The 9804-nt window shown below is 42.7% G+C and overlaps 1 pseudogene; it reads left to right on the top strand.

Annotated features, from left to right (window-relative positions):
- The window catches only part of LOC101621195, a 2055-nt pseudogene extending 727 nt beyond the window's left edge, over positions 1-1328 (top strand).
- Positions 1329-9804: the final 8476 nt, after the last annotated feature.

Below are 9804 nucleotides of genomic sequence, written 5' to 3'. Positions count from 1 at the left end.
CACTGCTGAGGGGAGCAGCGGGCGGGTCAGGAGAGGTCTGCCGCGCCATGTGGTCACCTCCGGGGCAGGCGGGGATTGAACTCATGTGGAAGTGGCTTAAGCTTCTCAGTGCTGTGCTTTAACCTGCTGCGCCACCAGGGAGGGCCCTTCCCCTACTTTTAATGCCTGTTTGATGGCATTTGTCCATTCCATTTTCATGAAGTTGTGAAGTTTTAGCAGTGATCCAATGAAACCACTTTTAAATTTCTAGGTCTGACTGTTGCCAACAAGAACTTGAGAGCTGTGTTTCCTTCCTTGAAGGGGACATTGATGTGGTCATAAGGCACAATAACCAAGAAAATTATTTATAATTGTTGGCTCTGACAGTAATGATGATTTTGCCTCTGCAACCACACTTGTAAACAAGAAATTCTGAACAACTCTGGATGAGTTAATGTTAGAAAAACCAAACACTAAATTAAAGAATTCCAGAAAGAAGACATCCAGGACAAGAGAAAATCCCTAAGAAAAGGCTTTAGATGACAAGCTCTTCCAGACAGACTTAGAAGTCACACTAGCCTTATCAGTGAAAGAACTTCCACAGTCACCATCGATGTGGAGAAGTCTCAAGATGAAAGCATTGAAAAACAAGGTAATATTGAAGAAGAAACAAACAATAAATACCCCCATATTTCTAATTGCAGCCAATGGTGATGTAGATTTGGGTAAGATTAGTTAGGAAGATGATTTTCAAGGTGTTTAAGGGATAAGAAAAGCAGAGTCTAAAACTAGTACAACAGAAGAAGATTCTTCTGGATGGCAGTGCTGGTGATAGTGCTGTGACTCCAAGCCAGACTGTGCAGCTAGTAGAGACTGGGGAGGATTCTGATTTTGACGAGAGTGAAGATAATGATGAAAACTCACTTTGAGAAAAAGTAAAGTTTAAGAAATTAAAAAGAAAGAATTGGGCCTTCCCTGGTGGTGCAGAGGGTTAAAGCACAGCACTAAGAAGCTTAAGCCACTTCCTCATGAGTTCGATTCCCGCCTGCCCTGGAGGTGACCACATGGCGCAGCAGATCTCTCCTGACCACCCACTGCTCCCCTCAGCAGTGTACTTCGTTGATCTGCCTGTTCTACTCCCCTCACTGTCTCTGGTGAATCCTCTCACCCTCCACATCTCTGGCCTATACCCCAGTTCTATATGAATAAATAAATCTTAAAAAAAAAGAAAGAAAAAATTGAAGGTCAAATCCCCAGTCAAAAGGAAAGAGAAGAAAATCAAGTCCAAATATAATGTTTTGGTGACTTCAAGAGACTCTGTTCCAGCTGTAGTCAAGTCAGGATGTTAGCCGTCACCAAAAAAAAAATCCCTTTCTCACTAAGAAACCATAGCTAATATGCTGTCCCCCAGTGGAAAGCTGGAGTAGGTCCCAACATCAGCAGCCCACTGGCAGGGGTGTTTTTAAGTCTCCAAATCAGTGTTCCCCTTGGTTTGTTCACTGGCATGAATTCAACCTCTGCATACAAATACTACTATTGTGTGAGTATGGTGGCAAATAAATATTTGGTTAAAAGAATTCGTTTTAGGGCCCTCCCTGGTGGCGCAGCGGGTTAAAGCACAGCACAAAGAAGCTTAAGCCACTTCCGCATGAGTTCGATCCCCGCCTGCCCCCGAGGTGATCCACATGGCGTGGCAGACCTCTCCTGACCCGCCCGCTGCCCCCCTCAGCAGTGAACTTCGTCGATCTGCCTGTTTTGCTCCCCACTCTGTCTCTGGTGAGGCCTCTCACCCTCCGCATCTCTGGCCTGTACCCCAGTTCTGTATGCACAAATAAATAAATCTTTAAAAAAAAAAAGAATTCGCTTTATACAGCAGTTCATACTTGAAGAGGATGTCATAATACAGAGGAATCCTTTTGCGTGTCATATACATTCTCTCTACCCACCTCATGATTATGTTCTCTAAAAGCTATTTAAGACTTTATTAAGAGGCTTGTCTATAAGAATGATCTTGTAATGTCATTCTTTCTAAAGAGCAGAATCTATTTTCCTTATGTATAAGTTACTGTCATTAAACAGTTGTCAGTTTGACATGGTGGAAGTTCACATTACCTGCTGCCCTTTTCTAGCTTTGTCTCTTTTACGGCACCTTTACTTGAAGTGTAGAATTTATCTGGCAATGGGAAACAGTCCCATTTTTTTCCAGTAGTTATTTCTGAATTTGTTTCTTAAGCTGCATAGTCACTGCAGAGTTCATGAAAAACAATTTTCTCAAAGATTCTCAGGCTGTTTTTCCCCTTGACCTTCCAGCATAGGTGGCCCAGAAGATAACATGTAGCCTTGAGATGTAGTTTGCATGTGTGGAAAGAAGTAAATGAATAACCTCGATGTGCGGTTCGTATGCACAAACACATAGTTCTGTAAGCTAGGTTTAAACTTGGCCCTGTGCTGGCTTTGTCTATAAATCACATAAAAGCTGGGTTTCCCTGGTGGTGCAGGGTTTAAGGCTCAGGGTTATCAAGCTAACCCTAGCATCAGGGCCTGAGTTCCTTCCCCAGCCAGAGAGCTGACCCACATGGAGCAGCAGACCTCTCCTGTCATGGCAGCTGCTCCCCTCAGCGGTGTATTTCAGTAGATTCGACTGTTCTGTTTCCTACGCTGTTTCTGGTGAATCCCACACCTCCCCGCAACATCTGGCCATACCTCAGGTGTGTTCCCTGCTCTGTTACTGGAGAATCCTCCCACCTCTGGCCTGTACTTCAGTTTATATTATATTATATATAATATTTATCTCTGTTCTTGGTTTATGGAAATATCTGTATTAATATAAAAAAATAAGTAAACTTAGAGTCATGATTGAAGTGACCATTAGCTTACTGCTGTTGTACATTAATTTTCTTATATAGTTTATATTTTTATACCATTTACCACCTCATCTACCCCATCTCACCCCAGTCACTTTTGACAATGTATTTTCCAGGTACATATCATTGAGATAATCTATGTGATACAGTTCAATAATAAACTTTTTGTTTTGCATTAAAAAAAAAAACAAATTTCTAGATCCTTTCTGGATCAGTATTAATATACATACAAACTTTAATAAAGGATGGCACATGGGTGATTTGGTGATGGGAAGCCCACAGGGGTTACAACTGAGACAGAAAAATGCACAAAGTGATGTAAAAATAAACTATATTATTAAAAAAAAACTTTAATAGGCCCTCCCAGGTGGCGCAGCGGGTTAAAGCACTGCACTAAGAAACTAAAGCCACTTCCACATGAGTTCGATTCCCGCCTGCCCCGGAGGCGACCACATGGCGAGGCAGACCTCTCCTGACCCGCCCGCTGCTCCCCTCAGCAGTGTACTTCGTCGATCTGCCTGTTCTGCTTCCCGCTCTGTCTTTGGTGAATCCTCTCACCCTCCGCATCTCTGGCCTGTACCCCAGTTCTGTACGAATGAATAAATAAATCTTTAAAAAAAAAAAACTTTAATAAAGCTGTAAAGACACTTCTGAATCATTAGCATACTCCTCAAAATCTCTATCCTCTTCTCTTGCTGCCTTTCAGGAAAATGACCTCAACCGCTCCCTCTCTTCCACACTAGCATCTAAGGTCACTCAGTGAGCACTTTCCTCTAGTGTGCCTCTTGCCAGCCTGAACTCTGGTGAGCTTTCTAACACTGGAAGACCGGCCAAGTATGAAATCAGCTGGCACTCCTGATCCTGGCTCTTTCTCGTTTGCCCCATTTACATCTTTGGTTTGTCTTTCAAACATTTTTTCCTATAGCCATACTCAAACCATTGCTACATTCAAAACCCAAAACCCAAGACTTTACCTTCCTCTGGGTGCCGCCACACACCCTCACCACGTTTACCTTTGTGGCTCATCATCTGTGTCTGCTCCTCTGTCCCATCCTCTTCTCTCCTGGAGTTGTTCTCTACCAATGCTCAGTGATACCAATTCCCAAATCTACTGAACTTTCCTCACACTCCACTCCTCTCACTTCTCTGTTACATTCCACACTGTAGCTTCCTCGTATTGAAGCTTTTTCCTCTCTTCGCTCCAGGTGTTCCATGGGAAAGTGAATATAGTGGAATCTGCAGTGGTACGGTAACAGAAGATACCCAGAAATTATCAGTGTGAAACTAAGTATAACAGTTCTCTAAATTAACTATGCCCATAGGGATTACAACTGAGATGGAAAAATGCACAAAATGAAGAGTGATGTAAAAAACAAAAAACTTAATAAAAAACAAAGTTAATTATGGGAAGATAAATGTGGTAGGAATAATATAATCTACTAGTTCCATTGGTAATATTTGAGCCACAGACCTAACTCATACACAGATTTTCAAGACCGATGTCTTACTATTAGTAGTCAATTGGCTGGCAACTGAAAAAAAATATTTTTAGTCTTTCTTTTAGCAAATACATTCATAGTGATTTGGGCTTCTCATACTAAGTGGTTTAAAATTAAGGACTATAGGACAGGTTTATATTCTGTAACTTGTATGTTTGACCTGGTAGAAAGTTCACTGTTGTCTCTTTCTGCCTCTATATTTATTCTTAAGGTAGATTTGCTCCATAATGATCATTTCTTCACTAATTCAAAATGCTGACAACTTACATTTATAGATAATCTCATTAGAAATATTAGCTTCTGTAGGGTCTTCCTGGTGGCCTAGGTGTTATGTCTCAGCACTATCACCACAAGGGCCTGAGGTCAACCCCCAGCCAGAGAGCTAGCCCACATATGACACAGCCTATGCTTCCTGTCTCACCTGCTGCTCCCCTTCGCAGTGTATCCATCGGTTCTGCACCCCACTGTTCTCAGGTGAATACTTTCACCTCCCCTGTACCTCTAGACTACACCCCAGCTCTTCTATGCAAAAATGTATAAATAAAAATCTTTAAATATTAGCTTGTATAGAGGCAGAAGAACATGAACTACAATGGGTAGTGGGACAGTAAAGAGTTCTAGAAATTCCACACAAATATGTAGGTTAGGATCACAAGCAAGGAGTACAAAAACAGTGAACACTTAATTGAACACTTGCCATTGAAAATCAGGTACACCAATTTCAGTGATAGGAGGCTGGTTATAAGAGTAAAACTCTGACATGTCCTCATTCATAAAAATACTGATTATATAACGGTTTTAGTTCAATGAAGAAAAGGTTGGTTATACCATGGATGAAAAAATGAATCAAACATTGGTTCTCATGTTCTTAATTTGGTTTCCTATTGTGATTTATAAGATACACATATATATATATATATAGTTGGTCTCTCATATACTAAAAATATTTCTCATACATATTTGGTCTTCATCCACAGAGCTCCCATCTCAAAGCTCCCCGACAGAGCCTTGACAGTGTGCAAAGTGTTTAAAGTGACTTTTGCTATGTTAGTGGAGGCAACATTTGGTAAACACGAAACACAGGGATGGTTGCTAAGGGAACCAACCTTATGATTAGAGAGCCCGAACCTTCAATCTCACCCCAATTTCCTGGGAGGGCAACAGAAATAGAGGTGGAGTTTGATGGCCAGTGACCAGTACTTTAGTAAGTCATGCCTTAGTAATGAAGTCCCACAAAAATCCACAAGGAGGGATTTCAGAGGGCTTCCACTTTGGGGAACCAAGTAAGTCCTTCCAAATGCTGCCTTGTTGGGTCCCAAACTCCATGAGGAAAGGCTCCATTTATTTTTTTTAAAGGCCCTTGCCCTAATTCTCTTCATCTTCCTGCTGATTCATATCCTTTAATATAATTTGTAATAAACTGGCAACCTAGAGAGTAAATAGGTGTCCTGAGTTATGTGAGCCATTCTGTAAATTAATTGAATTGGGAAGGTGGAGTCCTTTAATCTGTAGTTGGTCAAAAGCACTAGTAATGGACTGACTTGTGGGTGGGGCTCTGAAATAGAGAGAGGTAATGGGAGACTGACCCTTTAACTTGTGGGTAGATAGCATCAGAATGGAGTTGAATTCTCAGATTCCCTACTGGTGTGGAAATTGTTGGTGAAGGCAAGACTCAATATTCACATTGCAATTGATGGCAGGGATATGAACAAAAAAAAGCTGAGGTTAGAGAAGTGGGATTTGCTGGAAGAATTCCATCTCATGAAAATGTAGTTTGGGGAGAGAAAGAATGAAGTGTTAGTATAACTTTTTTGAAGCAAAACAGAAAAGTGATCTAGGAAGTCTTAAACTAGCTTCTCCTCATTGGCCTTACAGACATGAAAAGACATTAGGGTAATAAACAAGAAAATGGACAGAGACGCAAGGAAGTCACACTTCCCAGGAGGTAGTTATATTTATAAGGTCATTAAGAAGGTACATGGGGGTGCCCATAGTGGCGCAGGGGTTAAAGTCTCAGGGCTATCAAGCTATGGCCAGCCACTGTGGCATGAGTTTGATTTCCAGCCAGGGAACTGACCCACATGGTACAGCAGACCTCTCCGGGTCTGTCCGCTGCTCCCCTGTGTATTTCAGTCATTCTACCTGTTCTGCTCTCTACTCTGCCTCTGGTGAATCCTTTCACCATCTCCTCCACCTCCCACCCCAATTTCTGGCCTACACCCCAGCTCTTGTATGCATTAATAAATAAAATAAATCTTAAAAAATAAAGAAGGTGAATGAAACAAATACTGAAAGGGGTGAAACAAAAGAGGAACTAAAAAGAAGAGTCACAGAACTCATCCAAAAAAGGGTGGAAATCTCTTGGTGGTAAATAATTGGATAAATAGGTTCCTCCCTTGTGGCGCAACAGCTTAGGGCACAGCTTTGCAAGCTGACCGCAACCACTTAGTGTGAATTTAATCCCCGCCCTGGAGGTGACCCACATGGTGTGGCAGACCTCTCCTGACCCATCTGCTGTTCCCCTCAGCAGTGTACTTCAGTATATCTGCCTGTTCTGCTCCCCAGTCTGTCTCTGGTGAATCTTCTCATCGCCCCTGCAACTCTGGGCTGAACCCCGGTTCTGTATGCATAAATAAATCATAAAAAAAAGAACCTCGGGCCCTCCCTGGTGGCACAGCGGGTTAAAGCACTGCACTAAGAAGCTTAAGAAACTTCCGCATGAGTTCAATCCCCACCTGCCCCAGAGGAGATCCACGTGCCGTGGCAGACCTCTCCTGGCCCACCCACTGCTCCCCTCAGCAGTGTACTTCGGCGATCTGCCTGTTCTGATTCCCTCTCTGTTCCTGGTGAATCCTCTCACCCTCTGTATCTCTGGCCTGTACCCCAGTTCTGTATAAATAAATAAATCTTTAAAAAAAAAAAAAAAGAACCTCATTTGTGATACTGAAACCCATCTCAGGTTATGATTCAAATGAGAGAAGGTAGAAATGTCATGGTTGAGAGGATTGTGAAAGTTGGAATGTTTAAAGCAAGCATTATGTAAAGAAGTTATGGCAACTTTACCTGATTGTATTAAGGGGACAGAAATTGTATTTGATTGGGGAAGTTTCCCTTCTCTACCCCTGTAAATCAGTTGACATGTAAATCCATCTTTCTAGCATTATTTATTACTGACCATGCTAAATGAAACCAGTAAGATTACCTGAGCCCACAAGTAGAATAAAAACCTGGACACTGGTAGGGACAAATTCTCTGTAATAGTACTACTTAAGAATATGAAGTGGGATTCCTCCCTGGTGGCACAACAGGTTAGGCCACAACACTACAAGTTAGCCTCAGCTGCATCAGTGGGAGTTCAATCTCCAGCTCCGGAAGTGATCCACATGACTTGGCAGACACTCCTTCCTCACTGTTGCTCTGCTCAGCAGTGTACTTTTGTCCATCTGCCTGTTCTGTTGCTGCCCCTGCACTTCTGGCTTATACCCTAGTTCTGTATGCATAAATAAACAAATCTTTATAAAAAGAAAATAGAGTATGAAGTGGGGCTTATGGCAAAAACCCATGTGTCTCTCAGCAGACTGCCAGGATTTTGGATTAGAGATTTGAAACACCCTAATGGGAATGATATTGCTCAGAAGAGTTGCATAATGAAAACCAGAAAGGATCTATAAGGGCCTATGTTGCTTGGGGAATATGAGGGGTACTTAGGAGCAGTGAGACATCTTTCCCCTAGGACTGTCACTGGAAATGAGTGAAGAGCAGCTAGAGTCTATTGTCACTTGGGCAGTGGCCTATGGACAACTTACAACTGACCCCCAAAGAGATACTTGGTTTGTGGGCAGCAGTTTCACAGTGAATGTACATCTTATTAGAAAGCCACAACTCTGATGGAAGGTAAAAACAAATCACCTGATTGGGTGAATTGCATGCTGTTTTCCAAACAGTGATTAATTGCACAGTTGTAAAAGCCCTCATGTGTAGGTTCTTACTCACCCGTGGGCAGATGCCAATGACCTGGCCACATGGTCAACCAGGAGAGCAATGGATCCTGGCCTAATAAAGGGATGGCACTATGCGGGATGACTCTCTGGAAATCTGAGGGTTGCATTAGGACATGTTGAGGCCCATCAGGAAAAGTTAGTCCTTTATTTGGAACATCAGTAGAATCGCTAAGTGGTCTTCTTTTATTTTTTTTTTCAAAGATTTATTTATGCATACAAAAACTGGGCACAAGCTAAAGGTGTGGGGGTGGGACAGTGTGATAGGATCCATCAGAGGCAGAGTGGGGAGCAGAACAGGTAGAATGACTGAAATGCACTGCTGAGGGGATCAGTGGGCGAGACAGGAGAGGTCTGCTGCGCTTATGTGGATCAGCTCCCTGGCTGGGGATCAAACTGATGCTGCAGTGGCTGCAGATAACTTCATGGTGCTGAGACTTAACCCCTTTTGCCACCAGGGAGGCCCAAGTGGTCCTTATGATGCTCTTCCTTGAGGTAGTCAATTAGGTTCATGAAATGAGTAGACATAAGGGGCACCAACAATACAGAAATGGGCTAAATTTAGGTGTATTTTCCTTGCACCCTCTCACATGCAAAATGCCAGTAAGAAATGTTCAACCTACAGGGCCCTCCCTGGTGGTGCAATGGGTTAGGATGCAGTACTGCAAGCAAGCCGCAGCTGCTGCAGTTCTAGTTCAATCCCCGGTCCTGGGGATGATCCACATGGTATGGGAGACCTCTCCTGACCCGCCCACTGTTCCCCTCAGCAGTGTCCTTCCTCCATCTTCCTGTTCTTCCCCACTCTGTCTCTGGTTAATCCTCTCACTGAACCTCCACCTCTGGTTTGTACCCCAGTTCTGTATGCATAAATTAAAGAAAAGACCTTTAAAAAAAAAAAAGAAATCTTCAATCAGCAAACAGAATCTACAGTTATGTGGCAGATTCCCAGGTGGGAAGGCCTTGAACTACTTGTCAAGTAAGACTGATACTGGGGGCTACATATGGGTGATGAAAGGAATAGAAGCTAACTCTAATTAGGTTTTGCACATTCGGAGATGCAAATGCTCAAAAAAAGGAATGGAACAGAAGATATTATGCCAATTTGGGTCACTGACTTAGATTCTTGGGACCAAGAGACACATTCTATAGCAGTGTGTCTTAATCTGGCTCCAAAGAATACCACAATAAAAGTACATATTGTGACTGGCCAATGGTAGGGGAGTCTTGATTTTCTCACTCCACACTTCATGTTTAAACATTTTATTGAAGTGATAGCAACAGAAGGCTCCAGGGAAACCTCAAGGGTGATTATCTCACTAGGGAGAGCAGCCTCTCCCTTTCTTATACAGGTCACAAGGGGCTTAACAAAGGGATGACATTATTCTAAATTGGAGGGGAGGGGATGAGTGGGGAGATGAGGGAGATTTTGGAACAGTCTTGCATTCACTGTAAAATACACTTCAT

The sequence above is a fragment of the Condylura cristata genome, unplaced genomic scaffold (assembly GCF_000260355.1).
Source record: "Condylura cristata isolate star-nosed mole 26May11 unplaced genomic scaffold, ConCri1.0 scaffold00023, whole genome shotgun sequence".
Lineage (NCBI taxonomy): Eukaryota > Metazoa > Chordata > Mammalia > Eulipotyphla > Talpidae > Condylura > Condylura cristata.
Note: the sequence above shows the minus strand (reverse complement) of the source record. Positions and strands in the feature narration are given on the sequence as shown.